The following is a 12,338-nucleotide window of genomic DNA, read 5'->3' as shown; positions in this document are numbered from 1 at the left end:
GGTGAAAATAGGCGGTTTTGGTTGTGCTGCGGATATGTGGTTGGAAGCTCATTTCAGGGTCAAATATGACACCAAGGTAGCGAATAGTCTGGTTCAGCCTCAGACAGTTGCTAGGAAGAGGGATAGAGTCAGTGGCTAAGGAACGGAGTTTGTGGCTTTGGTCTTCTCAATATTTAATTGGAGAAAATTTCTGTTCATCCAGTACTGGATGTCAGACAAGCAGTCTGACAATTTAGAGAATGTGGAGGGGTCGAGAGAAGTGGAGATAAAGCTGGGTGTCGTTAGCGGTAATGTAGAAACTGATGCCGTGTTTTACATAAGAAATAGGAGCAGAAATAGGCCACCTGGCCCCTCGAGCCTGCTCCGCCATTTAATAAGATCATGGCCGATCTGATCATGGACTCCGCTCCACTTCCCTCCCCGCTCCCCATAACCCTTTTTCCTTTATCGCTCAAAAATCTGGCTATCTCTGCCTTAAATATATTCAATGACCCAGCCTCTACAGCTCTCTAGGGCAGAGAATTCCACAGATTTACTGAGAGAAGAAATTCCTCCTCATCGCAGTTTTAAATGGGCGGCCCCTTATTCTGAGACTGTGTACCCTAGTTTTAGTTTCCCCCATGAGTGGAAATATCCTCTCTGCATCCACCTTGTCGAGCCCCCTCATTACCTTATATGTTTCAATAAGATCACTTTTTGGATGATGTCGCCAAGGGGCAGCATACAGGTAAGAAATAGGAGGGGGCCAAGTTTTTACAAGTATAAACTCTCCCATTCATACACACAGTCACACACATATATACACACGCACACTGTCACTTTCACACAGAGTGGCAGATATCATCATAGGCGGTCCCTCGAAGCGAGGATGACTTGCTTCCACGCCAAAAAGGGATGAGTTCACAGGTGTTTCAATGAAGGACCTAATATTCCAGATCCCGAACTACATCCTGAAGGGTGGAAGATGCCTGTGCGTGGATTTTTTTAACGTGTGATGGCCATTGCACAGCAGCCACCACACGGGCTTGACAGGGCTAGGTCGTGGTCCAGTGACCAGGATTAACCAAGACTAACTGGAGACCAGCTGTGCTGCACGGACCGAGCGCCACACATATCGCAGTGTGAGCTGTCCTGTGCTGCCCCTCGGCCCTCGCCGCTTCTGGGCCCAGATTTATGCCTCTCCTGGGCCCCGGTCAATTCCCTCTATGGACTCTTGACACTCCTTCGCCGCTCCTACTGTGCCTGCTCGCATTGCAATCAGCGACCTGGCTTTGTAGCCGTCGCCCTCCTGCAGCAGCACGCGCTGCTCCCTGCAGTGGTATGTTGCCGCACACTGCTCCCTCCAATGACCCCGGCCTGCTGATGGTCTTGCAGGCCGGGACCGCACCAATTTCCGGGCCGGGCCGCCTCATAAGAACATGGTGAGGCCGCACCTGGAGTACTGCGTGCAGTTTTGGTCACCTTCAGGAAGGATATACTAGCTTTGGAGGGGGTACAGAGACGATCCACTAGGCTGATTCCGGAGATGAGGGGGTTACCTTATGATGATAGATTGAGTAGACTGGGTCTTTACTCGTTGGAGTTCAGAAGGATGAGGGGTGATCTTATAGAGAAACATTTAAAATAATGAAAGGGATAGACAAGATAGAGGCAGAGAGGTTGTTTCCACTGGGAGGGGAGACTAGAACTAGGGGGCACAGCCTCAAAATACAGGGGAACTAATTTAAAACCGAGTTGAGAAGGAATTTCTTCTCCCAGAGGGTTGTGAATCTGTGGAATTCTCTGCCCAAGGAAGCAGTTGAGGCTAGCTCATTGAATGTATTCAAATCACAGATAGATAGATTTTTAACCAATAAGGGAATTAAGGATTACGGGGAGCGGGCGGGTAAGTGGAGCCGAGTCCACGGCCAGATCAGCCGTGATCTTGTTGAATGGCGGAACAGGCTCGAGGGGCTAGATGGCCTACTCCTGTTCCTAATTCTTATGTTCTTATGTACTCACAATCAGTCACACGCACAGCCAAATGGATGCTCACGCACAAACTCACATGCACTGAAGGGGAATGTAGAAAGATAATGGCTGGAATTGTCCTGCTGCCGTGCGTGCTGGTTTGGAGGTGGGTCGGCAATAAATGGGAGCACGTCAGGAATGCGTCTCATCCTTCCTCGCACCTTTAACTCGGGCGCATTTGCCAGCACACCGCAGACCCAAATGGCAGAGGCAGGCGACCTAATTAAATCCTTGACAGGGATTTTAACCAGACCTTTTGAAATTCGCTGAATGACCACGGGACTCAGGCAGCTCAGGAACCACGTCTGTCAACCTGAGGCAGAAGCTCAGTGGCAATTGTGAGGGCTCATTACTGGAGAGTATGGGAATCCCAATATATACTCCCACATGACATCTCGTTACTTGCCTCCGGGAAAGGCTCTAGCTGACCCCATTTTGAGCAGAGATTTAGGTGTCTAGAGTTTGCAAGTCTTTTCTGCAACCTCAGAAGCCACTCTCACCACATTGCTAGTAACCTTCACAACATTGATGGAATGCTTCTCTGATCTCTACTTGACCTGCCATCTACTACATCAGCATGGGTGTCGCTTATACTGTCTCACCTTGGTCCTCACAATGGGACCAGGATGAGCCCCAAAACCAGCAGCAGCAGCCACACCACCAACAACCTTCTCAATGACCTGATGCTCCACAGGACAGAGGGCATCAGTGCAGGGCTGCACCATGCCGGAGGCTATACCCCAACACAGGGTATACAGGCAGGATGAGCTTCCTCAACATGACTAAGCAACAGTGCCAAAGGAGATACAGGATATCACACCAGGTTGTCGCAGATATTTGCAGCTTGCTAGAGAAAGACCTGCACCCCAGAGGACGAGGTGACTATACCTTGATAGTAGCTTTCAAAGGCACCAGTGCCCTCAAATTTTTCACCTCGGGTTCCAGGGATCTACAGCAGACAATTGCGGCATCTTGCAGTCGGCCACACACAGATGCATCACACAGGTCACTGATGCCATCTTTAACAAGTCAGCCAAATATGTGAACGTTGCCACAGATTAAGCCAGTGTTACTGACCGTGCGCTCGCCTTTGCCACTCTGGCTGACTTCCCATGGGTGCTGCATCATCATAGGCAGTCCCTCGGAATTGAGGAAGACTTGCTTCCACTCTTAAAATGAGTCCTTAGGTGGCTGTACAGTCCAATACAGTCTCTGTCACAGGTGGGACAGATGGTTGTTGAGGGAAGGGGTGGGTGGGACAGGTTTGCCACACGCTCTTTCCACTGCCTGCGCTTGATTTCTGCATGCTCTCGGCGATGAGACGCGAGGTGCTCAGTGCCCTCCCGGATGTACTTCCTCCACTTAAGGTGGTCTTTGGCCAGGGACTCCCAGGTGTCAGTGGGGGTGTTGCATTTTATCAGGGTGGCTTTGGGGTTTTAATGAGGTCGTGGCAGGTAGCATGCTGTGAGCTGGAGTCGAGAACATTTGAGTAAAGGCAGAGTCTCGATTGAGGAGATCTTCCTTCCAGCGGGCCCTGACTGCCTCGGTGTCCTTGATGAGTGTTTCCCCATTCTTGGCCAGCAGTGGGGGTGGGGCCTTGGGTGTTTGGACCGTAGGTGGCCTTGACTGCGATGAAGAATCCTCGCACATCATGGCTGTCGGCCAGCTGCTGTGTCTGCTTTGCCGTTGGGCTTTGCCGCTCTGGGTGCAGGACATCATCGACTGCACACATGTGGCCATCAGGGCCACAAGTGCTTCCACTCCCTCAATGTGCAGCTGGTCTGCAACTATAAGAAGATCACCATGCATGTGTGCACCAGATTCCCTGGCAGCTGCCGTGACTCTTTCATCCTGTGCTGGTCCACCCTCCCTCAGCTCTTCATGCCGCCAAACACACCGGCTGGTTGCTTGGAGACAGGGCTATCCACTGACGACGTGGCTCATGGCACCCTTGAGGAAGCCAAGCAATGAGGGTGAGAAGCACTATAATGAAAGCCAGATGTCGAGCAGATGTGTCATAGAGCAAATAATAGGCATGCTGAAGATGCATTTCAGATGCCTCGATAGATCTGGAGGAGCCCTTCAGTACGCATTACCCAGGGTCTCGAGAAACATTGTCGTTTGCCACACACTGCACAACAGAGTGCAGCAAGGAGGATTAGAGATGCATGAGGAGCAAGACACTGAGCACACCGCATCTTCAGAGGAAGAACAGGAGGAGGAGGAAGAAAATCAGCTGGAAGACGAGGCGGAGGAAGGATGTTGCTGTCTGGGAGGCCAAGGACATCATCATGGCCAGATTTATTTAACTTCCTGCATCGCCCCCATATGACGGCCACATGCTGTGTCAAGTTACCACCCCAGCAACACCATAAAGCATCCCAGCAATGACCAAGCCATTCCTTTCACACCGACACCCATTGCCGAAGGTAACATTATAGAAATATAGGGCTAGAATTTCCACTAGGTGGCTAAGGCCCCAAAAAATGGGCCTTATTCCAGCAATGTGATGTATCACCCATGCTGATTGCTGGCATAAGGCCCATTTACTTTTTTGCGATTTTCCACTCGGCTTTACCCCAGCAATGTCAAATGGACGATCTGATTTCTCAGCGATCTCACGATCGCCCAAAAAAAGAGGAAGTGAAATGGAAGTCCCCAAAAAAAAAGCTTCCCTAGCAACGACATTGTGCGCATGTGTGTGATGTTTTTTTTTGGGTCAATTTTTTTCGCCGCTTTTGGAGAGTTCGTGGGTCATTGCACATGCTCAGAAGGACAGGGAGAGTCGGAGGGAGCGGGAGAGAGAGAAGGAGAGAATCATCGAGGAAGAAGTTTGTATTTTGCTAACTTGATTTAAAATTCAAGAATGGAAACACCAAATAGCAGGGAGATAGAGAGGCAAAGGGCAAAAGCCTTTAGTGAGGAGGCGAACAAGGCCCTTGTAAATGTTTCCACAAGGTGGGAGGACTTGACACGGGGTGGCCTTGGGAAACCTCCAACCCGTTCCTATCGACGGATCGGGCTGGAGATCGCCAATGTGGTCACATCGGCATCCAATGAGGTACGGACGGGTGACCAGTGCTGCAAGAGATGGAACAGCCTGCTGGCAGCTGCAAGAGTAAGTTGGATTTTAGATATGGCTTTAAAACATATTTAAAAGTCATATTTAAAAGCACACATATGTATTATTTAATTCATGTTTATAAATTATTGTTATTATGTATTATTTACTTGATGTTTATAAATTGCAAATGAAATCCTCAATGTTATTTATTTATAATGTGAAGTAATAACATTAATTTTAAAACTACATTAATTTAAAAAAAATTACATTACCAATGACATTTATTCACCTTAATACTAAGTTGCATGTTATAGTATTTAAAATTATTCATATGTAGCTACCAGAGTAAGTTGCATTTTAATATTTAAAAGATCTTTAAAAGTCATATTTAAAATCATATATATGTATTATTTACTTGCTGTTTATAATTAGAATAATTAAAAATTATTCATATGCACTACGATGTTATGTAATAATTGAACATTTAAATCAGTCTTCAATGTTTATTGTCAAGTACAGTAGCTTATGCCATGCAATGTTAAATTATCATTTACAGAAAAAGATCAGTCGCAACCGCGCGGAGCAAAGAAGGACGGGTGGCGGCTCCGTGACGGTGCACACACTGAATGTGTACGAGGAGCTTGCGGTAGCCTTGGTGGGGCCTGAAAGCCGTTTGGTCACGACTCGTGGTGTGGCCGAGCCCACCCTTGAGTCTGGTGAGTAATGGTAAATGTGCGATGTGTCAAACATTACTAAATACAAACGAGAAATATCGTAGTTACGCATTTGTTATGCAATTATAATTCATTAATTTAGATGTAGTCTGATCTACGAATGAGGCCATGTTAACCCTGATGAACCCTTGTGCATATGTGGTTTTGCAAAGTATTGCAATGTTTTGGGTTATGTTGAAATATTGATATTGAAATATTGAAATATATTGTTATGTATTGTTATGAGTTGTTTAGAAATTTCATTCACCTTTCTAAGGTCAAGTGTCCGATGAGCAGTGCTCAGTAGCAGAGAATGTGATAGACCCCTCAAGCAGCTCGCAGGAGGCTGAGATGGCGGAGGATGAGGAGGAGGAGGATGAAGAGATTTTTTTGTGGGTGGGTAACAACCTGCGGCCTCGATTGAGATGGAAGAAGCACCGGGACCAAGCGGTGTGCAGGTGGCGACGCCAAGGCGCGTCATTTTGCAAACCCCGACCCCACGGAGGTCCGGTCAGCGTGGCGAGCAATTGCCTACCATGGAGGGCCAGACAGAGAGCTTGAGTTCCCTGTGCAGAGAGACAATCGCGATTGGCTGCAACCTTATCCAGGGGTTCGCGGGATTCTCTGCGAACTGGAGCCAGTTCTCCGTGAACTGGAGCCAGTTTCCAGCATCCTGGAGTGAGTTCCGCACGAACTTCTCCAATTGATCTTCCGAGCAGGCACAGACTGCAAAGGAGACCTTGGAGACCATTCGGCAGCTGACAGCCGCAACCAATGCCCTATGACATGCGTTGCTGGCTGGACACGGCGCTGCACCCCAAGGTGTCATGTCTGCTCGCAGTGAGACCCCGAACACGCAAGTGAGTACGGAGGACACAGTTCCTCCTGACTCGGAAGTGGAGCTTCAGGCTTCTGCTTCCGTTCCGTCATCTCCACCACGGCTGGAAATCTTGCCGTCCCACTCTGCACGACGTCTTGGTGTCGGTCTGCATGGAACAAAATGGGCGGGTGGGGTTCGAACACGGGGTGGGACTGGACCTGGAGGGAAACGTGGCCGCAGGTAGGGAGGGGGGTGTTTTTTTCAGTTTGTTCACTTGTTCAATTGTTCTTGTTCCTATTTTGTTAGTTTTGTTAGTTGTTATTGGTTAATTGTTAAGATTTTGTATTTGAGGGAAGGGTGGGTTGGTGCAGGGGGTGGGGGGGCGGGGGGTTGGAGGGATAGTTTTTCAAATTTTATATGTGTTTTTGTTTATAAAATTTTTTTCATTTAATTCAATAAATTGTGTGTCTTCTCTCTTAGTTAGTTATCAACTACACAGATGTTATTCCATATCTGAGCATTCTATTAATATATGAGTACTTTAGTAACACCTTCTAATAAATTCTATTATATAAAACCTATTCACTAAAAACAATGTAATAATACCTATATGAAAACTTATAGCTCTCAGTAAATTATACTATATAAAACCTATTTAATAAAAATAACGTAATAATACCTATTTATATTCCCTGTCTCAATATTCTGAGTACAACTAGCTCTCTAATTAAATCACAACTAATCCTCTACCCTTCCATTGAAGTCAAAATGGCGTCCTGCCCATTTTCCTTCCCTTAAGCAACTATTTCTCAGCACTGTTTTGGGTCTTACATCGGCCCAGTGAAGTGCATGCTAGGTGCTGAAACATGGGATGGGCCTTGTGTGGGCTATAATTTCGGCAATCTTCTCGGCGATCAAAGTGGAAACTTGGACACCTGTTTTTCGGCTGATATTTTGGGCCTAGTTTCCACTTCTTGCACAAAATGGGCGATAGAGGTCCGTTTTGGGCCATATATGGGCCATAAATGGGCGATGTGAAGTGGAAAAACTAGCCCTTAGAAAGTAGGTGCAGGAGTAGGCCATTCGGCCCTTCGAGCCTGCACCACCATTCAATATGATCATGGCTGATCATTCCCTCAGTACCCCTTTCCTGCTTTCTCTCCAAACCCCTTGATCCCTTTAGCCGTAAGGGTCATATCTAACTCCCTCTTGAATATATCCAACGAACTGGCCTCAACAACTCTCTGCGGCAGACGATTCCACAGGTTAACCACTCTCTGAGTGAAGAAGTTTCTCCTCATCTTGGTCCTTATCCTTAGACTGTGTCCCCTGTTTCTGGACTTCCCCAAATCGGGAACATTCTTCCTGCATTCTAACCTGTCCAGTCCCGTCAGAATTTTATATGTTTCTATGAGATCCCTTCTCATCCTTCTAAACTCCAGTGAATACAGGCCCAGTCGATCCAGTCTCTCCTCATATGTCAGTCCTGCCATCCCGGGAATCAGTTTGGTGAACCTTAGCTGCACTCCCTGCAAGAACGTCCTTCCTCAGATTAGGAGACCAAAACTGAACACAATATTCCAGGTGAGGCCTCACCAAGGCCCTGTACGACTGCAGTAAGACCTCCCTGCTCCTATACTCAAATCCCCTAGCTATGAAGGCCAACATACCATTTGCCTTTTTCACCGCCTGCTGCAACTGCATGCCAACTTTCAATGACTGATGTACCATGACACCCAGGTCTCGTTGCACCTCCCCTTTTCCTAATCTATCACCGTTCAGATAATATTCTGCCTTCGTGATTTTGCCACCAAAGTGGATAACCTCACATTTATCCAAATTATACTGCATCTGCCATGCATTTGCCCACTCACCTAACCTGTCCAAGTCACCCTGCAGCCTCTTAGCATCCTCCTCACAGCTTACACCGCCACCCAGCCTAGTGTCATCTGCAAACTTGGAGATATTACACTCAATTCCTTCATTTAAATCATTGGTGTATATTGTAAACAGCTGCGGTCCCAGCACTGAACCCTGCGGCACCCCACTAGTCACTGCCTGCCATTCTGAAAAGGACCCGTTTATCCCGACTCTCTGCTTCCTGTCTGCCAACCAGTTCTCTATCAACATCAGTACATTACCCCAATACCATGTGCTTTAATTTTGCACACCAATCTCTTGTGTGGAACCTTGTCAAAAACCCTTTGAAATTCCAAATACACCACATCCACTGGTTGTCCCTTGTCCACTCTACTAGTTACATCCTCAAAAAATTCTGGAAGATTTGTCAAGCGTGATTTCCCTTTCATAAATCCACACTGACTTGGACCGATCCTATCACTGCTTTCCAAATGCGCTGCTATTTCATCTTTAATAATTGATTCCAACATTTTCCCCACTACTGATGTCAGGCTAACCGGTCTATAATTACCCGTTTTCTCTCTCCCTCCTTTTTTAAAAAGTGGTGTTACATTAGCTACCCTCCAGTCCATAGGAACTGATCCAGGGTCGATAGACTGTTGGAAAATGATCACCAATGCATCTACTATTTCTCGGGCCACTTCCTTAAGTACTCTGGGATGCAGACTTTCAGGCCTTGGGGATTTATCGGCCTTCAATCCCATCAATTTCCCGAACACAATTTCCCAACTAATAAGGATTTCCTTCAGTTCTTCCTTCTCACTAGACCCTTGGTCCCCTAGTATTTCCAAGGTTATTTGTGTCTTCCTTCGTGAAGACAGAACCAAAGTATTTGTTCAACTGGTCTGCCATTTCTTTGTTCCCCATTATAAATTCACCTGATTCTGACTGCAAGGGACCTACATTTGTCTTTACTAATCTTTTTCTCTTCACATATCTATAGAAGCTTTTGCAGTCAGTTTTGATGTTCCCAGCAAGCTTCCTCTCATACTCTATTTTCCCCCTCCTAATTAAACCCTTTGTCCTCCTCTGCTGAATTCTAAATTTCTCCCAGTCCTCAGGTTTGCTGCTTTTTCTGGTCAATTTATATGCCTCTTCCTTGGATTTAACACTATCCTTAATTTCCCTTGTTAGCCACAGTTGAGCCACCTTCCCCGTTTTATTTTTACTCCAGACAGGGATCTACAATTGTTGAAGTTCATCCATGTGATCTTTAAGTGTTTGCCATTGCCTATCCACTATCAGCCCTTTAAGTATCATTCGCCAGTCTATTCTAGCCAATTCACGTCTCATACCATCGAACTTACCTTTCCTTAAGTGAAGGACCCTAGTCTCTGAATTAACTGTGTCACTCTCCATCTTAATAAAGAATTCTACCATATTATGGTCACTCTTCCCCAAGGGGCCTCGCACAACAAGATTGCTAATTAGTCCTTTCTCATTACACATCACCCAGTCTAGGATGGCCAGCCCTCTAGTCTCACCATTCAATCCAACTCAGAAAGCCACTCCCAAAGTAGCAGACAAAAATGGGCAGTAGTGAAAATAAATATTTTTATATGTGTTGTAACAGTAACGGAACCTTCACAATAATATTTCTTTGAACACCCATGTGCTTACCCTTGTGCATCTGCTTCTGTGTCATTTTTCTTTTACGTGTGCTTCTATGAGGAGCAACCCCTGTGGCTTCAGCAGAGGTAGAGGCAGGCTGCTCACTTCCCTGCTGCGACTGCGCAGACACTTTGGGGTAGAAATTGCCGTCTGTTGGAAACGGGGCGCGCCTACCATTTTTGAAGTTTTCTGGCCACCGCAATGGAAATTCAGCTCCTCTGGGTTTTTTTTCCAGCAGGGCGGAAGTGGATCATCATGGGGGTGGAGGTGGGAGCGGAGTGGAGTGACCGCCGTTAGCGGGGTCGAGTGGGGATGGGGCGGAGTAACCAAGACTGTCAGTCATCAGCGGCGTGTTGATACCGTGCTCGCGCTGGTGCGTCGCAACGTCCCTCCCCTTCAGTTAAAGGGGAGAGCCGCTGCCAACTCTGCATTCATTTTAGTTAAGTCCACTGGGCCACCGGGGAGGGTTTCGGCCGGGCCAGCCTGTTGGAGGCCGGGCTGAACCTGGGGGCTTGATTATCAGCCCAACCTGACAGTCGGCTGGACAAAATAAAAACAACATGGCGGCCACGGCAGTACGCCATTCCCATTTAGGGCGGCCATGTATCCATTTCACACACAGTGCACCGGGGACACCGGCCGGTGGCGGGGCCACTCGCAGAGAACAATTTCGGGTAAGGGGCAATTTCACGAAGGCAATTTCATGAGGGTGTCCCCGCCAGATGGTAAGGGGTCGGCTTGTGCACGTCACGGTGGGAAAACGGGCGGAGCAGTCCCGGACATCGCTCCACTCCTGAGGAAGGCAATTTCTAAAATGGCAGCCCCTCCACGCTTTCCGGCGGTCAGAGTCCTTATCGAAAGGGGCAATTTCTGCTCCTTTATGCTTTGGAACCCCTGATGGCTCTGCCAATATCTGCTCCTGTTGTGACTGTGCAGGGGCAGACTTGGCCATCGTGATCTGAGGAAGCATCTGCGGCTCTGACTGAGAGGGGGTAATGAGGGAGAACTGTGAGTGCTTTGAGGAACCCCCAGCTCCACGTCCCCTCTCACCATCATCCCTCTCATGGGCCACACGCTGCTAGCAAGGAGCTGGAAAGCACCTTGCTGCATAGCAGTGGGATGATGACGAACCCAAGTCTGTATTTAGACCCCTTCTAGAGAGGAGGTCTATGAGCCATTGCCATCTGTTGTCCTTCGCTAGCATGTGCTCATGCGAGTGGTGCATTAGGTGGCTCCATGCAGGTGGCCATCCTTTCCACGGAAGAGCATCATTGGGTCTGCTGACAGAGCACTCTCAGAGGCTGGAGTCATCTTCTTCTTCCTGTTGGACAGTTGGGGAGAGCGGGGGCAGGTGGAGGGGGGACTATTCATAGAAATTTACAGCATGGAAGGAAGCCATTCGGCCCATCATGTCTGTGCCGGCCGACAAAGAGCTATCCAGCCTAATCCCACTTTCCAGCTCTAGGTCCATAGCCCTGCAGGTTACAGCACTTCAAATACTTTTTAAAGGTGGTGAGGGTTTCTGCCTCTCCCACCCTTTCAGGCAGTGAGTTCTAGACCCCCACCACCCTCTGGGTGAAAACACTTCCCCTCAAATCTCCTCTAAACTTGATCTTGTTCTTGGCCAACATCCATGCGCATGCACACACTAACGCACAGGCATTCTGTACGACCATTCCCATTTCCATCGGGTGCCTCAGGTACTGGGAGATAGCTCAGAATGCTTTACAGGGTGGTAAATAAGGAGTTGGACACCACACCGGGGGGGGGGTGGGGTGGGGAGGAGAAGAGGAACAGTGCGATTGGAAGGTGGCAAAAGCACGGTGGAAGAGAAGGGTGTCTTTGGAAGGCTTTTGAAAGCTGGGAAGGAGGTGCTGAGGGAGGGAGTTACAGAGAATGGGAACGACGAGCGGGGAGTAAATGAATAGGGATTGGGAGCAGGAAAGGGGGTGACTGTTTCTGCCTGATCCTTAGCTGATAGCTGTTAGCTCAGCCCAGACGGGGGATCACGTGTGGGATAGAGCTGCTCCCGATGGCTTCTTCTTCTCCTTAGGCAGTCCCCCGGAACCGAGGATGACTTGCTTCCACACCAAAATGAGTTCTAAGGTGACTGATGAGACCAATGCGGGCCATTTTAAAGGATGGAAGATGCCTGTGCATGAATTCTTTTAACGTGGGGTGGCTGTTGCACACGAGCCAC

This window comes from Pristiophorus japonicus, chromosome 4 (genome assembly GCF_044704955.1).
Source record: "Pristiophorus japonicus isolate sPriJap1 chromosome 4, sPriJap1.hap1, whole genome shotgun sequence".
NCBI lineage: Eukaryota > Metazoa > Chordata > Chondrichthyes > Pristiophoridae > Pristiophorus > Pristiophorus japonicus.
Note: the sequence above shows the minus strand (reverse complement) of the source record.